General features: G+C 28.9%; 1 long non-coding RNA gene across 1 annotated transcript; it reads right to left on the bottom strand.

Annotated features, from left to right (window-relative positions):
• Positions 1-6,218: 6,218 nt before the first annotated feature.
• On the bottom strand, positions 6,219-9,276 carry LOC136972691 (uncharacterized). Its single transcript, XR_010880378.1, has 2 exons — positions 9,083-9,276; positions 6,219-6,347 (listed from the first exon to the last, which is right to left on the bottom strand). It is a non-coding gene; the product is annotated as an uncharacterized lncRNA (long non-coding RNA).
• Positions 9,277-23,658: the final 14,382 nt, after the last annotated feature.

The following is a 23,658-nucleotide window of genomic DNA, read 5'->3' as shown; positions in this document are numbered from 1 at the left end:
AACCAATTTGGCACTAGAGGTAGACATTAGGTTCCATCTCATATTAACTTTAATAATTATAATTTAATTGATACATTTAAATAATTTAGACCTACTGGAAGAAAAAATCGTAGTGACATCGGACCAATAGAGAGCAGGGTGCGCAATCCTTGCATAATGAGGTTTGCGCGCTAATTTTTATATGTGCGTTAATCAAACCGAATAGTTTGGCTGAATATTTGACCATTTGGCCACGCTCCTGGCCGAATATTCGGCATTCGGTCACGCTCCTGGCCGAATATTCGGCATTCGGCAGAGGCCGAATATACTATTCGTTACGTCACTAATTTTCATCTAACACCAGTCTCAAGATTAAGGAAGGACAGACAGCAGGCAACAGTGGGAATTTATAGGTCTACAATTTTTTCAAATTGCAGCCCAATAAAGTGATAAAGAGCATCATTTTTTACTTAAGTGAATTTAGTTCAAAAAATTCAGAATAATTGAAATTCTGTTCAAAACACACACACTATTTTATTGTAACAGTTAAATCTCCTTTATGAATTACAGAGTTTGTTCTTTTTGGCTTACTATCAATAAGTGATTGGCATTGTTCAAAACTAATTTCAGACCAAATTTTTGTATGTTTATCTTTTAAATATAGTTTATTAGTTGGGTTAGATTATTGCAGTCATTTTATACAAATGGACCAAATATTTTCAATTGGGAACAAGTCTGGTGAGTTTCCAATTTAAGAACTTTGTTTTTTTTTAGATGTAAACCATTGTTTGTTTTTTTCACATATATGACTTTTACATACATCTATAACTTAAATAAACACAAAATACACTTTCATCACTAAAAATTACTTTTTGCCATTGTTTGGCCTGGGTTAATCATTTTTTCTTTTGAACTTTGGTCAGACGAGGTTTCTTTTCTGGTTTGGTTGCTTTATAACTTATCTCCTTCAAATAATTGTAAGCTGTTGTTTTTTAAACTGGTTTTCTAATCACAGATTTCAATTCTTGTGACATCTGTTGCAAGCTTGCTATTTTGTTTTACAATTCTTATGTGTGCTGATTTCTGTCATTTCTGAAGTAAATTTTGGAAGATGTGAGTGTTTTTCAGAATTTGAACTTAGTTTCATTAATTTTTGTATTATTTTTTGCACTTTAGACTGTAAACAATTCACTTTCTGCACTATTTCATCTTGCTTAATACAAGGGACAGTCAGAAAGTAATGCCTCCTATTTTTGTTTTCTCATTAAGTTGGTAATCAGATAAATTTGAATATGGTACAATCCCCTCAACCTTCATCTACAGTTCTTTACAAGAACAGTTTTGTAAGCCAGCAGATTGTAGCACTATATTGTTTTAGAAAAATGGCTAACATTGACATGCATATAAGATAGTGATCTGTGATAGAATTCTTGACTGCAGAAGGAGAAACGTCAATTCGCATTCACGAAAGGCTGAAGAATGTTTATGAGCTGCAACAGCGGATATCAGGACTTAAATGCTGGGTTTGTCACTGTACGGAAGCTGAAGAACAAACCCCCTTGGCTGATGAAAAGCAGAGTGGCCACCTGGCCACTCTGCTTTTCATCAGCTAAGAGGGTTTGACTCCATGGAACATGCAAAAAGTCAATGAGATCATTTATGCTGACCAGGAGGTAACAACTGAAGAATTGTGTCACATGCTTTCCATTGGTAAAGGCAGTGTAATGGCCATTATTGATAAACTGGGCTACTCAAAGGTTTATATACAGTGGATACTGAAATTATTAACTGACTAGAATAAAGAGGCAAGAAAAATAACAGCCACTGACCTGTTGTACTGCTTCATTATGGAAGGGAAGAAGTTCCTGGCAAAAATTACAAGGGATGAGACTTGGATTCAGATTAAAAGAAATGAACCCAAGAGGCAGTTGATGGAATGGCATAACACATTATCAGAGGAGAAAAAAAATTCAGAAGCATGTGATCTGCAGGGAAAATTATTATGACAGTGTTTTGGGACATGGAGGGTGGAACTCTGGTGGATTTTTTGGAGCACATGTGCACAATAAATTCTATTCAATATATCAACACCCCCAGGGTGAAGAGGCTTAAAGCATTGTCTAACAAGAGTTTTCTTGACAAAAGCTCCAGTAGACATTGCTCTTTAGTATGTCTCTTTTACTATGTCTACATTGCTCTTGATATAGTCTTATATTGCCATGCTAAAGAGCCTGGCAATATAAGACTACATACCAGTGCACAAACCATTCATGAGATTGGAAAAATTGGATTGGAAGTATGTTTCATCCACCATACAGCCCTGACCTAGCACCATCAGACTATCATCTGTTCAGGCCACTAAAGTAATTTCTTTAAGGCAGGGTCGGTTCTAGGGTTTTGAGCACCCCGGGAAAAACAAAATTTGGCACCCTTTCATACAAGAATACACAAATTTACTGCAAATTAAAAAAAAGTAAAATAAGGCAAAAAATCAAAATTACACAATAAAGAACTATATAAAAAATTTATTTATTTAAAGCACGGCAAGTGTTGTTAATGCAAAGTTTACAGAAAGACAAAGTTATTTAACCATTAAGGCGTATGACAGGCGCCAGTATCACTTTGACTATTCATAATTTTGTTGATATTTGTAATTTATAAATTTGATCTCGTCCATTTTTTGAGTAGATTGTTGTGATACGTGATACTGATTACAAATTATCTTTTCAAAATAAATAAAAATAAACTTTTTAGAGATTAAAAAGCATTTGTCTGCATCAGTGTTGTGTGATAAAAGCGATAAAAATTCTTAGGTTTCATTATTTTAATTAGTAAATTTTTGTTTTTGTCTATTAATATTTTTTTTGAGTTATTATGAATTCTTTTAACTTCTTTCAATTATTCAAAGAAAACAAATAATTGTAATAATTTCTTTGAATAATTGTAATATTATTTATATCTGTTGACAATAATAAAATAATTAGCGTTGTGACATTTATTTGGTATTATTAAAGAAAAAACAATTTATTGCTTGCTAAAAAAGTCAATGTCTCATGAAAAATGATCAATTTTAATTTATAAAATCTAAAAAAATAATGAATGTAAAAAAATATTTTATTTTTATATCAGCGCCCCTCAAAATTTGGCGCCCCGGGCAGTCGCCCGGCTTGCCCGCCCCTTTATCCGGCACTGCTTTAAGGGCATCACTTTGAAGATGAGAAGACACTGATAAGGGGCACCAATGGCTGAGGAAGAAAGAGTCATTTTTACTGTGCAGGAATACATACCCTTGTTAAAGAGAGAGAAACTGTTGATAAAGATGAAGATTACATTGAAAAGTGAGAACTTAATCATGAAAGTTGTGATTATATGCTGTGTAAATTTCACTTAGTCTCCTTGTAAAGTAAAACAGAAACAAAATAGGAGCATTTCTTTCTGACTGACCTTGTTAGTTTCTTAATGAAAGCCAATAATTTTGGCTCTGATCCTGTCTTAATTGTCTTTTTTGCCAATGATATTCACCCCGCTTTTGTGACAATTGCTGATTAGTTATTTATACAACACTACCTGTGATACAATTTATATAATTGTAGTAAATTACAAGCACTATTACTTATAATTGGACAATATTTATAAATTTATTTCATATTATTCAAAAAGTTTAACACAATTTCAAATATTCTAAAATTTTTGACTTAAGTAAAAATCATTCACTTAAGTGAAAAATTATGACTAACACTATTTATAAATTAATATTTTTAGATAAAAGTATAGCTAAAAGGTTAGGCTAAATATCCCCTTACTCAGCTTTTTCATAACTTTTTTATTTTACCTAGTTATTGTTATTGAAGGGTTGTACTTTGTGATTGAGTTAAATTATTCTAAACTTTTTGAACTGATTGTACACAAGCTACCATGCCAAATTTCATTTCTTAATCTTTACCCCATCTTACAATATATGTCAACACACTCGTCCACTTTCTTTTTTTACTTTTTTGGGTTCAGGAGTCTCAAAACATTGAGATTTGCAAAAACTCATAAAACCAAATTTGAAATGATTCCAATACTTTCCTTTGTTGTGTGTACATAACAGTTGAGAAAGTAAAAAATTACTGCTGATATATATATGGATGCAGGAAGCACCACATATAACTGAGGTAAGTTCAAATTTACAGAAATATGAGATTTATTACTTTAATCAGAGGATGCTGATTATTGTTCATAACATGATTCATATTACAAAAACATGAATAATTTATCATATTCACCAAAACTGTTGATTGTTATGCAGAATATCCAGTGATTATGCAAAATCACCAGATTTCAATTTAACTGTATCCTATACATAAATATACATGCATTCATGTATGCTTAGATAGTTTTTCTTTCCAACATGCCTACACAGGTAACCCCCGTATAAAACGAAGTTACGTTCCAAAAAATTGCCGTGTTATGTGAATCTGTGTTATATGAAACAAAGAACTAGTGTGAAAAGGGGGGGTTAGGTTACAAGAATTAAAAAACATGCTGTTAAGTCCTTCTTTAAATCAGATTTATTATTCACAAGTCAAAAGGCCCAATGCCAGGCATCGGGGCATGGTATGTAGTCTTATATTGCCATGCTCTTTAGCATGGCAATATAAGACTATATCAAGAGCAATGTAGACATAGTAAAAGAGACATACTAAAGAGCAATGTCTACTGGAGCTTTTGTTAGGAAATTACAAATAAAAATAACAATATACTGAATATTATACTGTAAAAATATAAAATAAATATAAAATAATTTATATTGTTAATTTAAATTAATTTAAATACTTGCTAGGGGTGTCCCTAGTGGCCATTTTTGGAATACATTAATAGAATCCGGTTTTTCAGCTTTATATAGTAGATTTTTTCATGGGTAAAATATTTATTATTTAAGTAAATATTTTACCAGAGGATTATTCATCCTATATGATGATCTCAGCTTGAGCATCATCAACTGGTAACAGTTTTTATTACATTTCATGTTGTACGAGGGTTTTACCTAATTCCCGAACCATGTTAGAGTGAACCAGTGCTATAGAAGTGCCATGTTATACGGGGGGTTACCTGTACTTCATTTCTTCTATTTTTCTATTGTAAAATTTAACATTCCAATAAATCCTAATTTTAACAACAAAATAAGTCTATCTCCAAATTTATTTCTTTGGGCAAAAATAAAGCCATTTAGAACACTTATATTTATAGAAATAATATGTTTCATTCCATATTTTATTTAATATGTCATAAAATAAATTCATTCATGTTTTTGAATCTTTCAGGAATTGAAAACAGAACAAATAAAAGATTTCACTTATAAAAATTATTGCAAAAAGCAGCAGTATATGCTGTCTCACTAGGCCGATTTTGCTTTCAACACTACTATGTTCTTGTGGTTGTGAGAGAATTGAAGACATGAGTGGATGAAAGTGTTATATTACAAATCATTTGAAAACTTGATTGATCTGCATGGATAAAGGTGTAATGATCCATCTCACATACCATCATCAAATATCTCAGAAATTAAATGACACTGACTACATGACACAGAATATTCTCTTCAACACACTACAGAAATATTTACACCAGAATAATTACATTAAAAAAATTTAAACATCAATTCACTCAAAATTTTAATTTTGTAATGTAATATCATCATCCATTCATGTCTTCAGTTGTAATTAAAAAACTAATGGAAATTTTGTGTCCATTTTGCTTAATCCATGATTATAATTTGTGAATATGTGCAAATCAGATCTTTATGAAATATATTGATAATATTTATTATTATTATAATTTTAACAATTCATTATTATTGCAATATCAATTTGCAATTGTCTGTAATGAAGTAAATACCTAATTTGAATTGTTTGAAAATTTAATTCTCAAAAAATTTTTGGTCATTAAGATTATGAAAGTAAAGTAAATATTTAATTTCAGTTTCACCAATACCTAATTTTGCTGAACCTAAAATTCTTTTATTTTTACAAATGTTTTCAACATATTTAATATAGGATGATGACCTATATTAAATAGGTTGAAAACATTTGAAAAAATAAAAGAATTTTAAACTCAGCAAAATTAGGTGCTGGTGAAACTGAAGTGAATTATTTTCTGAGAAAAGTAGTGGATAGATAGTAAATATTTAAAATAGTTAAATATTAATTTATAAACATACTTTATTATATATATTTATATATAGAAAATCCATGTAATTATTCTCTAGAAAAAAAAATTTTATTGTTATTTATTTTAATGAACATTTTTGACTCAGTTTTTGTAACTCCATTCTCATAAGTCAACATATAAGATTTCTATTATAACTTTTATCTTTACACAGGTATCTGAAATATAAAAGTTAGGTTTTTAAACAAATTTCTAAAATTTTTCTTTCTATTAATTTTTCAAATTTTAGTAATTCTAATTAACAATATCATTTACTTGTAGGAAATAACTAATAAAAATCATATGAAACAATATAAACATGGCTTCATTCATAAAAAGTTTCAGACTCCTATCTTGCTATCTGTACCTGTACATCCCATTTTAAATTATGTAACTAAACATTGTCATTTTAACACAAATTGCATAACAGATAAATATTCAAATTCCATTTCTTAAGAAATCAATATTGATTATTAATCATTCACATTTAAAATAATTATTTAAACAAAAGTAAACCTTTACACTTATATTACAATAAATCACATTATAGATTTTAAACTTGTCTTTGAAAAGTCTAAAAATTCTGATAAGTTCCTAGACTACACCTAGAATTAAATGTTATATATTGAATTATTGAAAACTGATCTTCATTTATTATTTTTAGTAATCAAATAGTCTGCACATATACATATAAACAAACAATCTTTTTTTTAAATTAGTTAATAAAAATAAAAAATATTTTATTGATCTAACATAGTCAAAATTCTAAGAAAGAAAATTATTAATTAGAACATACTATTCAATTAAAAACTTTATTTCAAGAAATTTTATTCTGTGATAATAGTTTCCTCCAACTGATGCATCTAAATGAACAAATTTCTTCTATAGTTCAAACTAGCTTTTAATATAATTAAGAAAAATTACTTTTTATGAACATTTTACATTTTAATATTCTTTAATGCATAAATAATTGTTCTTCACTGAATTATTATTTTCACTACAAAAGCATGTTTTGTATTACACCTGAATTACTGATTGTGCAATGAAAAATAATTTGCTGCCAGTTGGAAGAGTGTAGCACTTTTTATTTTGATATTTTCCGTTACTTTTGTGAAAATAGAAGTTTAGTTTTAGAGTTTTGAAATAAAGTTTTGATTCATTAAGAAATTGGTATCTCTAATATGAAATTAATTTCATTAGTCTGAAAAATATAAATATATAAAAAAGTAATAAAAAATACACATGTTTAATAATATAAAATATATATATACAATAGAGCATAATATATAAACTGAAAAAAAACCATGCAAATTTCTGAAATTTATATATGTTTTAATTTCTGCAAGAAATAAATAATAAGACATTTAGGGCATTTTGATCTATAAGCTCTAAATAAACAAAGCACTTTATGCAGAAATATAGCTTAAAAAAATGTAAATTCATAGAATTAGTCTATGTATTTTTAAAATAAATATTAAATATTATATGAAATATATAATAAAGTACTGAATAAATTATGATCTTATCTATTGTTAGTAACATTTAAAATAGGTATTAGAAATAAAAAAATTCATTGGTCTAAATTATTTTAAAATTAAAAAATAAAATATAACAATTTATTTCCAAAATTTGGTAATACAATTTAAATCTGTAAATTTGTTATTTAATTATATATTCAATATTCTTTCACTTGAAATCAATGACCATCTATGATATGTTTTAAAAAATGTACTTAAAAAATTGTTTTTGTTGCTCAAACATTTAAAATAATAAGGTCATATTCACACCTCATTGTTTATTATTTAATAAATAATGCTTGTTTATAAGATTAATAATCTTTACAGATACAAAATTAAAAACAACTGTATTTATTAATTATAATTGTAGTTTCTGTTTTAATTTATCTATCTTATGATCAGTAATGTTTTTATCATAAAACATTCTATTAATTCTTTGATTATTAACAAATCAAAAATATCATTTCCTTTGAAGGAAGACATTCAAAGATATAAGTAATTTCTCAATAATAAAGTTATTGCATTTAGGAAATAATTAATGCAGATACATTTCATTAATAAAATTTGATAACAAAATTTACATAACATGTATTAATTTTCTCAAATATCGAATTAAATAATTTTTATATAATTTCATAATAATATTCATTTTTATTTCCACATAAATCTAGCTGCATTTGATACATAAGATGACTAACTAAATAGCATTGCATAAAAGAAAAAATTTCTTAATTACTTAATAAGGTATGTAATAGAAGAATGCTATTGTAACTAAGATCAAGTCGAAACAGACAGTAATCATATAAATGTCATAATAAGATAACCAAGCAACTATCTAAACTGAAAAACAAGCAAGGTAGTGGTTACTTTTAGATACTTCCTCTATATATAATTATATAACCTAAAAGTAACTTGTACCGAAAAAATAACAAATATTTTATGAAATTTATAAAATTACTTGGTTATTATTTCAACACTTCTCTTATTCTCATTATAAAATGGCTAAAAGACTAATTTAGACAAGAGAAAAATTTTTAGGCAATTAACTACACTAAAGCAACTGTACAAAATTTCTACTTCGTATAGAATTGAAGTAAGTCATTTTTAAAACAAAAAAACTTTTAAATTATATAAGTTTAAATGGAATTTTTTGATATTATCTATTCCCCGGCCTTATATAAAGAGTATTTCGTTGTAATTAACTTTGGTAATTATTTGTAAACATTAGAAAACGAATTTTAAATTGCCGTTATTTTCTCCGACGAAATATGTCTGGCTGCAAAGCTACATAACTAGGCTTAAAGTCAATCGATATCTCTCAAACGGATAATAATACATTCGCTATTTAAAGTCGAATTTAGAAAAAAGAAAAGCCAGTGTAAAAATATCGTTCTTACCCAGCATAACAATCTTAGGATAACTTGTGGTCTCTGGATAAAAGCGAAGGGATCGAATGGAGCCCCAGCTTTTCCTGCTCCGTAAGCCCCACCGTTCATATTGGAAACACCGCACGGAATCATGGATGATGGAAGGAGTGACGTCAGGCATGGACAGACCAAGCGAAACAAAATACTTTCAATTTTAACTGAATATCTTATTTTAAAATTAAAAAAAAAAAATTTAAGTATCATTCTCCATTTTATTCCGTATGTTGTGTTTAAAGAAATATATATTACTTTCCGTAATGCGCCAACGTAATCAATATAATATTTTTCTGTTGTAAAAGATCACTCATCCAGGTTAAAAACTGAAGGGTTGCAATAGATAATGAAGAAAATAATGTTTTTGTTGGAAAATATCCCGCAAAATGTTAGGGATTTCGTAATACAGAAATTAATCTCTAATTTCTATAAAATTGGTATTAATGCTAATTAAAAATTTCGACATAATTCATTTATATTGTTGTTATGGTTCAATAATTATTTTAAAGAAAGTTTAATTATATATCTACTATTTGTCAGTGTAAATATAAAGCTATTGTAATAATTAACAAATTGTAATCTTAATGGAGATAAATAAAAATTATTAGAATAAATTTATATAAAATAATTTAGAGATTTTAATTTATTATTATAATAAGAAATTTTATCATTATTTAATCTGAAAATAATTTGGCTGTTGGTTTAATCTTAGTTGTTTGTTTGGTTTTTATTATTATTATTTTTTTAAATAGGCATTGAATTAAGAATATATGCTATAATGTTTAAAATAATAACTTTTAGTTATTTATATAATAATTTAAAAATTTTGGTTGAAACAAAAACACCAGTTTAAGCATATGTATAATTTTACTGTCATTCTATTATCTTTGTAAGAGTATTTGGGGCGTGCAATAATCAAAAGTCCCAAGCACCAATGCTGAATTTGAGGGGGCATCCACACATTTGCTATTCATCGAATGTCGAATATTCCCCAATCACCGAATGTCGAATATTCGCCTGTCGCCATACTATTTGCCGGAAGTGTTCGTCACTAGACGAGCACACAAATACAACACATTCGATTATTTATCGAGCATCTGTTCTTTGCGAGAACGACAATTGTTCGTTTGATATCTATAAAATGGGCAATTCTCAAACAATAATTTGTGCTGCTGCTTTTTTAATAAAGAAAAGCCTAAAAGAGGAAGAGAGCAGATAGCCTGTCATTTCACCGAAGCAAAAAAATGTAAACATGAAGCAGAAAGGAATTTAAAAAACACGCAAACACACACAAAATTGTATTGCAAAAAAAATCACCAGAAAAAATAAAATAAATACTAAAACTATAAACCAAATCGAAAAAAATAAATTAAATTCAAAAATAAAAGACTAGATCTACTTTTAAAAGACAAAAATAGTAATACTGATGACCAAAGCAAAATAAAATATACAAATGCGAGCGCGAATGTATTGAGACGAATTTTCGTCACCTTTGATTCGGCACAATTTACCGACAAGAATCGGAAAATGGCGAATATCGAGCATTTGTCATTTCCCTATGTACTCGCCACCAGTAAACCATCTACACTAATCAGTCGGTATTCGCTAAAAGCCGAGCAAACATTCGACAATAGAGAATTTATAGACGCACCCTTACAGGAGACCAAAAAAATAAAAAAAAAACAGTCTCAGCTTTTATATGTTGCAACTGTGACTATGAAACTTGGGACTTTAAGGTATTACATTAAACCGGATTGATCCAAGGCAATTAGCTGACGACAGAATGCATTCCAATGCATTTTGTCGTCAGCTAATATAGATATCAGAAAGTCAGTGTCACACACTACTAAATAATAAATACTGTACTAGAAAAGTAACAATGTGTTTCATAAGGATGAGACTTTGAACCCTGAAAGTTTCACTGTTATCACGGCTTGTTTTTTTAACTCTTTCCATCCTGTGGGCACTAAAAGGGTCTCACATAGCAAGCCCATTATGGTTCGGCCAGGACCACAATGGGGTGGCCGGGTGGTGAGGGACGGGAACCGACATATCCCACCTCGAAAAAATTAGAGAGATTTTCAGATCTTTTCGAGAGGTGGTCGGGCCACCTCTCGAAAAAATCCTGGGGATTTTCGACCCGTCCAGATACGATCCCGGGTCCACCAGAGCGGTAGGTGCCACCTTGACCGCTCGGCCATCAGGCTAACACTGTTACATCACTGAATATGATGTCTTGATGATTCAGACAAGTGACAAAAAGGGTTTCCATGTTGAATGGTTTTATTGGGCAATATAGTTGCCAAGTTTTGAAACCAATTACCTTGTAGAATTGTAAAAAGAGGTCATTAGAGTATTATTACTGTAAAAAGCCCAATACGAACTTCAAAAGGTCTTAAGTATACGGCGTACATAGTACATTTTGAGAATTTCAGTGATTATAACACAACTGTGGTGCGAATCGAATTTTTACATTTTTGGTTTTTCTATTTGTGATAGGGTCACGCCTTCTCTGGAAGCGATGCGGAGACTCAAACAAGGCAACCTCGCAGAAATCTGAATTTAGTGGGAGTGGCGCTTGGGATCTTTTGACTCTTGCGATTTCCATTTATTGTTCGTTAGGGAGATATCTTGGCATCTGAATTAAATTTTAAAATTTTTAACACATCATAACTTCTTAATATATATTAAGCTACTACTAGAATAGTAAGACGTTAATGGTTTTATACAAACTTGTAATACTGCAAAATATAACGAATAATAATAAACTTAATTCAGTAGCAACATTCTGCAAGCGTATGATGACCAGACATATGCTTTAGTATATGTATTTAACGCATCGAATGCCGGAGATAGTCTCTCTGGCTTTCGTGATCAATATTCGCTATTCTTGCAAAAATAATTCCCCATTTCCTATCAAGATGCTAGAATGATATCATAAATTTGGGCTTAAAATCTAGAGGACCTAATCGATAAAGCATAACGTATTTAATATTTTTATCAGTAAATAATAATATTCACTGATAATAATACTGATAAGAAATAATATTTTGTCATTGGTCGCCACAGAAATATAGAATCTCGAACACAATAAGGCGAAAAGAAATATTTGGCGTGGTCCAACTAAGCAATTTAGTTTATTTATTGTTGCTCAGTTAATTAATTTCCGGTAGTTGGTCGTAGTTCGCGTCTCACTGACAGGCTGGCCATGTGGAATTTTTCGGGTTTTCTTCCCGTTGGTAACATCTCAATAGGGGCCAGTTTCCCGTAAAAAAAACCTCACGGGAGGCATTTCCCTCTCGGTAAATCACCCATTTGTCGCGTTGCAGTAATCGAATAACTAAATCTTATAAATAAGGGGGCGCCGATTTCTTCTTACACATAACCCCAAGTATCTTTCTATTCCCGATGCTGATATTTTAACTTTTTTTTATCTTTTATTGTCTACTTGGACATTGTCTATTAGTAGGATGTTAACTGGTGTTTAATATTTGATACAAACTGACAGTTAGATCAGAAAAACAAAACTTTTATTAAAATTCACCTGTAGTAGAAATTTTTTCTGTACACATATACGTGTTTCGGGTTGACACACCTCTCATCAGCAGTATTACTAAAAACAGCTAAAAATAATCAAATAAACAAATAAGACAATGTGTATACAAAAACCACGAATCATTTCTCATAAAATCATTTTTTTTTAAACGTACAGTAAGTAGGTATCCTATTCGCTTGTACACAAGAGTTATATTTCCAAATTTAACAATTGCCAATTCACCTAAATTCATTATGCTATATAAACCAAAGTTACATTAAATTAATAAATTTTAAGAAAGATTACAATTATAACCGATAAATTCCGACTTACATCGTAATAATTGCCTTCACCATGAACTTACAACATCAATGACACAGAGTTTATCGCTTATTTATAACTTTTGCTGTTTATACACGTCATCAAGTATGTGGTCTCATGATTGGTGGATTATTCTTCCTAAGTTATTATTTATTCTATTTCTTTCTTTTTTTTATATTTATATGTTCGTATAATTGCCTTTTATAATTATTAGATTCTTTCCTTTATAATTTTTATAGTTTTTAAATCAATTTGGCATCCGTGGTTATTACAATGTTTTGCAACAGCAGAATTTGCGTAATTCCCTTTGATTGCTCGTATGTGTTCTTTTATCCTAATACCCAATTTCCTTTTCGTTTCACCAATATAAGTTTTTGCCGGATCACAATTACAATTAAATGAATAAACTATTTCTTTTTCTTCCATTAAATTAATTTTTTTTAATCAGATCTATGGTATAAATAACATTTAAATAATTCTTTGTAAAAAGGGCTGGCAGAATTACAATTTAATAAAAAGTAAAAAACATTACAGATACTAGTCCAATCTTCACTGCTTGCCATGTCCAATCACCAGAATCCTGGTGATTGGACTAGTATCCATCTGTAATGTTTTTTACTTTTTATTAAACATTTAAGTAAATTATTTTCTTCCGGTACTAAATTAACTTTTCCCTTTAATACATTTTTAACTCTTTCAAAAATTTTGGGTACATATGGTAAATTTACACATTTTTTTATCTTTATCAAAATTTTTTGTTTTATTTCTGTTACAGTTAATCCAGCTTAACCATTTTTCTAATATTTTTTTGGTATAACCATTAAGTAAAAACGTTTTAATTGCTTGTTCTATTTCTATTTCCTGATTTGTAAGTTCATGGCGAAGGCAATTATTATGATGTAAGTTGGAATTTATCGGTTATAATTGTAATCTTTCTTAAAATTTATTAATTTAATGTAACTTTGGTTTATATAGAATAATGAATTTAGGCGAATTGGCAATTGTTAAATTTGGAAATATAACTCTTTTGTACAAGCGAATAGGATACCTACTTACTGTAAGTTTTTTAAAAAAAAAAAAAAAAATGATTTTATGAGAAATGATTCGTGGTTTTTGTATACACATTGTCTTATTTGTTTATTTGATTATTTTTAGCTGTTTTTAGTAATACTGCTGATGAGGGGTGTGTCAACCCGAAACACGTATATGTATGTGTACAGAAAAAATTACTACTACAGGTGAATTTTAATAAAAGTTTTGTTTTTCTGATCTAACTGTCAGTTTTGTATCAAATATTAAACACCAGTTAACGTCCTACTAATAGGCAATGTCCAAGTAGACAGTAAAAGATAAAATTAGGGTTAATGTTACCTATTGTTCCAAGATGGCGGTTCGTCTTTGATTCCAGTAAATAGAAGAAGGGAAACAGTGGGGACGCACGTTCTAACCTAACCTAACCTAACCTATTCTAATAAATTACCATAATTATTACCAACAAAATTATTAGATAGGTTAGATTAGGTTAGAACGTGCGCCCCACTGTTTCCTTGCTGGAATCAGGCGAGCCGCCATCTTGGAACCATAGGTAACATTAACCAAAATTAGAAATAAGGACAGTAAGGCATTGTTAATTACTGATATTTTATCATCGCAATCGTAAATCACTTGGCAAAATTAATGCTTTTTGTAAGGTTTCAGACAGGTTTTTCTGTGCTGTAAGTGCTGCCCTACTGGCCCCAACTACAGCTCAACCCCCTATAACGCTGTACTTGTAATCCAAAGAATCACAAAGTAATTTAAGTAGAAAGATTAATTAAAAAATTACAGCAAATTTTCTCCATTCAAATTATACCTGCTATGCCTGTTTTTGAGCGCGATAATTACAGTATTGTAGAATAACAGTATATAACTCATTTTTTCAATCTTTTATTGATGCATTGTACAGTACAATAAAGTATCCCTAATAGACGCAGGTTCTCCACAATTAAAAGTTAAAATTATTTGTAATAAGGTAAAAATGTTAGCACATGTTCGGAAGAAATCCATATTTATTTTTCGTTTATTGACTAAAAACACATTTCAGCTTATCAAAGTTAGGAGTTCCATTTACATCGCGTTATAACGAGGTTAAATGTAATTTGTATCTTCGCTAATGAGTTGATGAAGCACAGTACATATTTGTCAGTATATGATTCTTAAAATTTGAATGTGATTATTTTTCTCTAATCAGTCTCTAGCAAAATCGTTTTTCATCGCTGGCTTCCGATCTTCGGTTATATTTTCCAAATATGATAGTTGGAAGTTTTCGAAACAATAGTAAAAAGTTTTTATTTATAATTCATTAATTTCACAGGATCATGTCTTAGAAGAAAGTGCTGTTTAATTTTATTTATCTTTTAAGATGATTTTCGTACGGCCTATTTACATATATTCATATTATATTAAACATTCTATATGAAATTAAACGAAATACGCAATAATCATATCTTATAGCCATTCTCATAGAAAGGTTCACACCGATGAGTCATAGTAATAATTTCAATAAATTTACTATTAAAATTCACTTCATAAAATTCAGGTTTGGCTGATATTTCATCACACTTTATACACTTTTTGATGAAGATTAGGATAAGTTTGGTTATTTATGTTGTAAATTGAATTTCTTTCGGTCAATCTATATTCGAAACATATTGTCAAAGAGACAAATACACATAGTTATTAAAATTTCGAAATTTTACATAATTCTTTTTCTTCATTTTCGACTCTGTCCAGCTTATGGACACTAAGGGACTTTTCAATCATACTCAGCCTAGGTTCAGCGCAAATGAGACGGCTGAGCGATGAGGGATGGAGTCCGCCATGTCCGGGAGAGACCGCGCATAAAATATTCTTGGGGGAGTTACTCGCCTGAAATCTATCTCATCCCCTAGAGTGGCAGGCTGACCCCATAATCGCTTCGGCCATTCAGCCTCTGGATCTACGTAATTCGAATATGTTTTTAAAAAAAAAAAAAAAAAAAAAAAAAAAACAGAAATTTTGTAAATAAAGTCATTTATATGCAATCGCATTTTACTCAATTGAGAAACATTTTTATGTTCATGGATATTTAACAGCAAAGTCAACTTACAATATTTATGATAAAAATATATTTAATTTATACCTTATAGTGTCATCCGGGTAAAGAAAGAAGCGGATTTAACAATTCTTTCTCGGATTTAAATTAATAAAACATTATTTCGCTGTATGTTTTCGTAATCATTTTGTAGGTTTTGAATTGTTTTCTTTCTATTTTTGGCCATTTTGATTTTTCGTACTTTTTCAAAAATGTAATAATAAGGTGTCTTGTTTAGAACAATACATAGTAATACTACATATCAGTGACGGATGCAAGGGCTACAGGAGATTAAACCTTCCCCATTAACACACACACACAAAAAAAATAAATTTATTTGTTCGAACTTCAAAACATTGTTTTTAGAAACATTTATGATGGAAAATATGGTTTTCGGATCATCCGCAATACAAGCAATACAATCGTCGTGAACACAGTGGCGATTAATCATTAGGCTTGAGTAGATTTAATAACAATTAGGAAAAAATGAAGTAATTAACTTCTAGAAATACAAAAAATATGTGTTTTAATTTGAATAATTCTATTATTATATGTCTTGTCATAATTAGATCTACAGAAAAGCTTTTGAACCTTCAATACAAAATAGTTTTGTACAGATTGTAGAAAATTTGTTAATGAAATGAACTTTCAATAAGAAATTTCACTTCTTTAATAACTAGTTTCACCGAAGAGGCTTTTCGTCGATTTATTTGATATGATTTAAATGTACTAAATTTGTTAGCAAATGTACATTTTCTGTTTTAATTCATTTTTAAAGCGAGATTAGGAAACAAATGCTTCCTACTGGTAGTTTTGACTATAAAATAAATTAAGGCAGTATATTCAGGAAATTGTAGCGGGATTGATCTCAATTATTACAATAAAGATTGTTACTACACTTAATCTTTACCCGGAACTAACTTTATTTCTCCGAAATAAATTTTTCACTAAATTTCGCGATTACATTCGTTGGTATTAAAGCGTCATTTACACAAAGCGTGAAGTACGTAAACCCCGTTTATCGGCGTATGAGTCCTTTGTTCTGCACTAAATGCACCAAAAGGGGGAAACATGCGGCTCACGTCCGTCGTCCTCAATTCAGAGTAAGAAAAGCGTTGTTATCGTCTCGTAACGTCGTTTTTTCCTTTTTTTTTTTTTTTTTTTTTTTTTTTTTGCCAACCTTCCTCTCACCAGGATTGAGCCCTTTGCCGCCACATAGTGAAATAACAGCTGAACGGCACAGAGGCGGTGAAGACGTTAGGCTACCAATCTGCAAAATTCAGGCGGTCAAAATAACTTTCGGAATTTTTCATGGGTGATCTGTTCCCGAATATGTTGGGCCCCATCCCTCAACATAGTGGGCCCGGCTTTTAATATAATGATATTTAAAAATTTTTCCGCCTACGGACGTCATCTTTTTAGCAAGCCCATTATGGATTCACTAAGGACCACAACAAAGACTAGGTAATAAAAGACGGAAACCAACATATTCGAAGGGACCACCCCGAAAATTCTTGGGTTTTTTCGATTCGATCTCGTATTCCCATAGAAATAAGTTGCCATTTTAACCGCTTAGCCATCAAACCTTGGTATAATGATTAAAAGGTATGATTCAGGGGCACCCATATATAAATTTACTGTATATTTTATATAATGTACGGTACGTACGATGTCCTTTTTTATTGTGCCACCCCCGTTTCATAGTCTGCGGACGCCGCTGGTATAATAAAAATATTCTCTTTTATTTTAGTGCCCGCAGGGCAAAAAGAAAATAGCTGGACTGAATTTGTAAAAAAAATTTTTAAAATTTCAAGTTATTTAAATTAAAAAAAAAAAAATTATAGTTTTGCAACTGATTCTATAGAATTTCCTAGAATAAGAATGGAGCAGTTTGTTAATATAAACGTTATACGCTTTAAAATTTTAAATTTCTCGTAAAATAGTAGGAAATTTCAGATAGGTTATATATGTTATATATTAGAAAACAAGCAGTTATGTTTATCCTATATAAGATGATATATTCTACTTAATAATAAACACATCTACAAGAGTGATTAGGGTTTTCCAACAGTGCCTTTATTTCGGAGGAGAATCCTCCATTGAACCGTGTTGTCCTCCTGTTCTCCCTTTGAGTACAATTTCAATTGCCTGTTTTTAATTTTATTTCATCTCCGCACGCTAAACGTTTAATGTTCGTCTGTCGGTTATTACCGACAGACGACATTAAACGTTTTATTTTCTTATTCTAAAGTAGTCAAATAATTCATTTTTATTATTCATTAGAGTAACAAAAAGAGAAAGACACTTATTAATCATTGTCGGACAAGCAAATAAAATTTAGGGACTCAATTAGAGTGGGTTATGCAACAGTTGAGAGTAATCCTAACATTGAACCAACTCTAAACCAACTCTAATTATGATCACTCTATTTTTCCTTCACGTATGAATCTGTTTCGTTCTTATTCAGAGAAAGACTAGAAAGTTTTGGTTTTGAAAAATGCAATTGTTTGCAAAATAATACTCGAAAGAATTGTACTATTTACAAATTTTTTATTACATAATCCTTATATGAATATTAAATAATTGCTTACAGCAATTTAAATCTTAGCACATCCGACATTTTATTTACAAACACAACTAAAATATCGAACATGCTAAAATTACACGCGCGAGAAATACGTATACTTATACTGTGTAAAATATGAAACAAAGCTTTTTTTATTTTGTCTAAAAGGTAATTTACGACTTTTTTTCGAATGGTACTGTATAGATTTAACTTCATATTAAACTTGTCTTTTGAGATGATAATTTTCAATATCATCTTGACCGACCAGATTCAGTATTCGCAAAAATTTCAGGTGTATCATCTCCGGTCTGTCTTTTCTTGTTTTTATATAAAAATTTTACTACCATATTTAAATGTTTTCTTATAATTCCATTTCTTATAATATTGTATAATGCTATCTGAACTTTGCTTGTTATTTACTTTTCAAACTAATTATCCTGTTTATTTTGTTGCGTGTTTGTTTTTTATAAACTATACTCTGAATTTATATTTCAAGATTTTAATTTGTTTAGTTGTTAAGCTGCGAACACCAAAATTTAATAATTAATTAATTATTATTAATTAAACAACTGTATATATAAAAATAGTTATTAAACTGTAAAGATCTTTTCCAGAAAGACGCGAATAAATGATCAATATTATTTTTTTTAAAAATACAATTTTCGAGTACTTGATATTTTTGCTATTAGTTTCAATACTATATAATATTAAAAACACTTAACTCTGATTTATTTGTTTTATTAACGTTATTGCAACATACATTATCATTGTGTGGTTATGATCACGATGATCATTATATCATCAAAATTTGATTATACTTAGCACTATCTCAGTATGCTATTTTCCTTTTGCTTTGCTCGAAATATAATTTGGAAGCTATCCTTGATAATGTCATTCCTCTATAGTTTTTGTATTTATTTTTGGATCCTTACTTATCAATGTTAAGAAATCCGATTTCAGTTATTTAATTAATAATAATTGCAATATTTAATTAAAAGGATTTTAAGATTTTCCTTTTTTAAAATCTAATGGATAAGACAAATGATTTTTAAATGATTCAATTCTAGATTTTTATTTCTTAAATCGTTATTGAATTCTAAATTTATTATTCTCTTTTATCTACAATAGACGATGTTCTTAATTTCTTTCCAAATAAGAAGTGATATATATATATATATATATTATATATATTATATATACTATATATATATCAAGATATATATAATATTCTATATATATATATATATATATATTATATATATATATATATATATATATATATTATATATATATATATATATAAATTAATTTTAAAGGATATATATAATTAATATATATATCCTTTAAAATTAATTTTTAATTCTAAGCAAATGAAAAATTAATGTTTTAGTCTTAAAATCTCTGAAGATCAATAGCATCTGTAAAGAATTTTTTCAATCCTCTTCACCTTATTTAACTTGAACTTTGAACTAAGGTTAGAAAGTTTAAAGAACATTCTTATATTTCATCCGCAATTAAATTTATTAGATAAATTTTTTTAAATTGTTTTTTTATTTTTAAATTTACTTCGTGTTTTGGGCAATTTTCTGTTCTGAATTTAAATCCCAATCTTTCTCCACATGTATTTTGTAAATCAATTTTATATCATTTTGTCTGTCTTTATTCGGTTTATATTTTCGCCATTTCCTTGACCTAAAACATTAAATTTAATAAACAAGAAACGATTTATAAATTTTTAAATATATATTAAGAAGACAAATAAAAGGAATACTAAGTTATAAAATAATTTTGGAATAAAATGTCTTAAATGCAAAGATTTATATTAGACAAAGTAATAAAATAAAAATTTTACTTAACGTGTATGATTTGTTAAAATAATATGACTAAGAGTAAAAATGATTTAGGGAATTAGTATGTTTTTATGAGCTGCATTTCTTATAAGACCTTTTTTGTAGTGACAAACGCAATTGTTTCTCGACTACATCACGAAAATACAGTTGCGGTCGATAAATATCTCGTGCTCACTCAACAATTTTAAAAAAAATATTCGAAAAGTTCTTAATAAATGTTTAAATATCAGAATTTTTTATGATCCACCTATCTGTTATACTTTACGTTACTAAATTTTATAAATTACGTGCGACTTTTCAAATAATAACTGTAAATCGATCGAAGAGAAAATAGAAAGACCAATAGAAGTGACGCGACAGTTAATATATTACTTTTAAATAAAATTCAAGATTCAATATTTTAATTGAAAAAAAAATTATTTCAAATAAAAAATTCAATGAATATGATTCAACAATTTAATACTATTATTTTTTACATTTCATAATTTCCGTATACTCTTTTTGATCTAATTTAAAAAAATAAATTTATTTAGAGAAATTTAAATGTCAGTCAATCATAATTTATTAAAACGATCGAAGACAATAATCGATAATTGCTTTATTTGACTTGATTACTATATTAACTTGATTACAAAATAAACTACATTTATTAAGTAATCAAGCTAATTATTAGAAAATAAAACTTTTGCATCATTAACTAAAAATTAATAATATAGTAATTAAGTTAAATAAAGAAATAACGAGAAATAGCACTTAATATTTAGGTCATAATTATTCCCAAACAATAGAGTAACAACTGATAACTTGCGAAATTTTGCAACGCTGCTTAGATTCAAGACAATACAATGGAATGGATTTATTTTGAGAAATTTCAGCATATTTGAAGCAGGAATGGGCTAGAGGACAGGAGCTCTTTTTTTACTTTTGTAAATAAATAAATGTCAAAGTTAAATGAGTATGGAAGAAATATTGATCTAATAAATGCATCTACATACACATGTTTATACGATTTCTGAGAATTTATTTTTTATATCGGACATATTAGCTAAATCCAGGAGGTGTTAGGAGTGCTTGCAACCGAATTGTTGCTTTTGTGCAAACCTTCAGTGTGGCATTGGTCAGGAAATTTTGATTTTTCATTAAATATAGTAACTTTAAGTATGACAGACAAAATATAATTTATTTGAATTAGTAGACAAAATAACGTGTTTAATACAGTAATTTAGTTTTGTCTCTGACGGTGAATATAATAAATGTATAGATCAGGTGTGGCCAAACTTTTATCCCTTAGGGGCTACTTTTTCGGTAAAATATAGCCCGCGGGCGACTATGAATATGGGCAAACAATTTTAGGATTTTTCAAATTTTTCATAGATATTTTAATAAATAATTAATAATGATAAATAAATAATGATAAGTTTTTATTTTTTTCCGCCCTGTATTTGGTTTATTCATTCTAAAATAATAGGGTTAAATATTACTAACATTTAAAACAATAATTAATAGACTAACACACCTGCTTCTGTTCGCTGTATGAATAAATAAATAAAAAACCTAAAATTGAAAGTAAATACAAGTGCACAAACAAGAAGTAACAAGTGGATTGAAGCCAGGGGCTGTCACGTTACTGTCTGACACATGATTTTTCGCCATTTTATGCTATTGCCATTTATATGCGGATGCGTTGCGACTACAGTTAATTTAAAAGTTAACATTCATTTGCATTGTTCATCGGGATAAATACAAACAGTATGGGTACGTTGCACAGACATTCTACTATTGTAAGAATAAATTATCGAATTAAGATTTTTAAACATTAATTTAAGTGAAAGCAAATTGTTCAACTTTAGCTTCGCGGGCTACTTTCAAAACCTTTGCGGTCGGCCGGTCGACCGCGGTCTACGTGTTGGCCATCTCTGGTATAGATGTTACAGGTTTGAAAGTCTTAGAGATGTACGGATAAAATTGAAACTATCTTTATACATTCGGAATTTGATGTATAAAAGTCACCGAAGAAATTTTGTTTAATGAACTTATGATTTATACACATTTAATTTGAGCCGTAATATTAGCGAGGTTGAGGCCGAAGTTTTAAACGCGAAAACGTGTACGTCGGACGTTCAGCGCCGCTTTCCTGTAAGCCTAGAAGTTTGACAATGGCGTTTGGAATGTCGAGCATGATTCCACTGACTTCCCAAACGCCATTGTCAAATTTCTAGGCTTACAGGAAAGCGGCGCTGAGCGTCCGACGTACACATTTTCGCGTTGAAAACTTCGGCCTCAACCTCGCTATTGGTTCTAATTACGCTACTGGCCTCAACATTTCTGTTGTGAACGAGCCTAAGCATAATGAAGCCAGCAAGTATGAATGAGATGCAAAGTTTCGACTGAACTATATGTAAACGAAAAGAAATAGATCTCAATCTAGTTTTATTCCTCTGAATCCTCCATTACAATGGAAACTTTCGCTGTCAGTCTGACAATCGTAATGAAATGTGAAGTAGGCCTATCTAATTCGCTGAACGAATTATTATAATTAATAATTCTAATTATAGAGGAAAATCAAACTCGATAATTTCGCTAAAATACTATTTTATATAGATATTTTTACTATTTATTATTGGACTCTACGATATTAAATATTATGATTCAATTTCTTTAGTGTAAAGTTATTGATCGTATAACAAAAACCATCATCGAAAGTTTCTATAAAAATTAGCATTATACGTAAATTAATGGAAAGTAAATGGAATGTAAATAAATAATAAGATAAAAAGCAGCAGTGAAACTACATGCATCAATCGATTCCTTAAGCAGATAAAATATTTAAATAAACCTATTTCTTTAAAATTCAAAATTAAAATTCTAAATTAAATTCTTTTAATCAAACTTTTTGTAAGTTTCAAAACTTACTAAAATCAAATAATTACGTTTTAAATAAAAAAAGCTACTTATATAATAATTCTATTTTCTTTTGTTTTGGATACGAAGAAAATTTATTATTGATTTTGGCTAAACATTTGAAATAAAAGTCTGCAATTACATTTAGAGAATCGAACATTTTACTGAAAATTCTACATTTACTGTGAAATCTTGATTCAATAGATTAAAATGCAGAAAAATTATTGCGATTTAAAATTTTGCCTGCCAAATGAAAAAAGTACATAA

This window comes from Centruroides vittatus, unplaced genomic scaffold (genome assembly GCF_030686945.1).
Source record: "Centruroides vittatus isolate TY-2023 unplaced genomic scaffold, ASM3068694v2 contig_300, whole genome shotgun sequence".
Lineage (NCBI taxonomy): Eukaryota > Metazoa > Arthropoda > Arachnida > Scorpiones > Buthidae > Centruroides > Centruroides vittatus.
The sequence above is the reverse complement of the archived record's forward strand: the minus strand, read 5'-3'. Positions and strand labels throughout refer to the sequence as shown.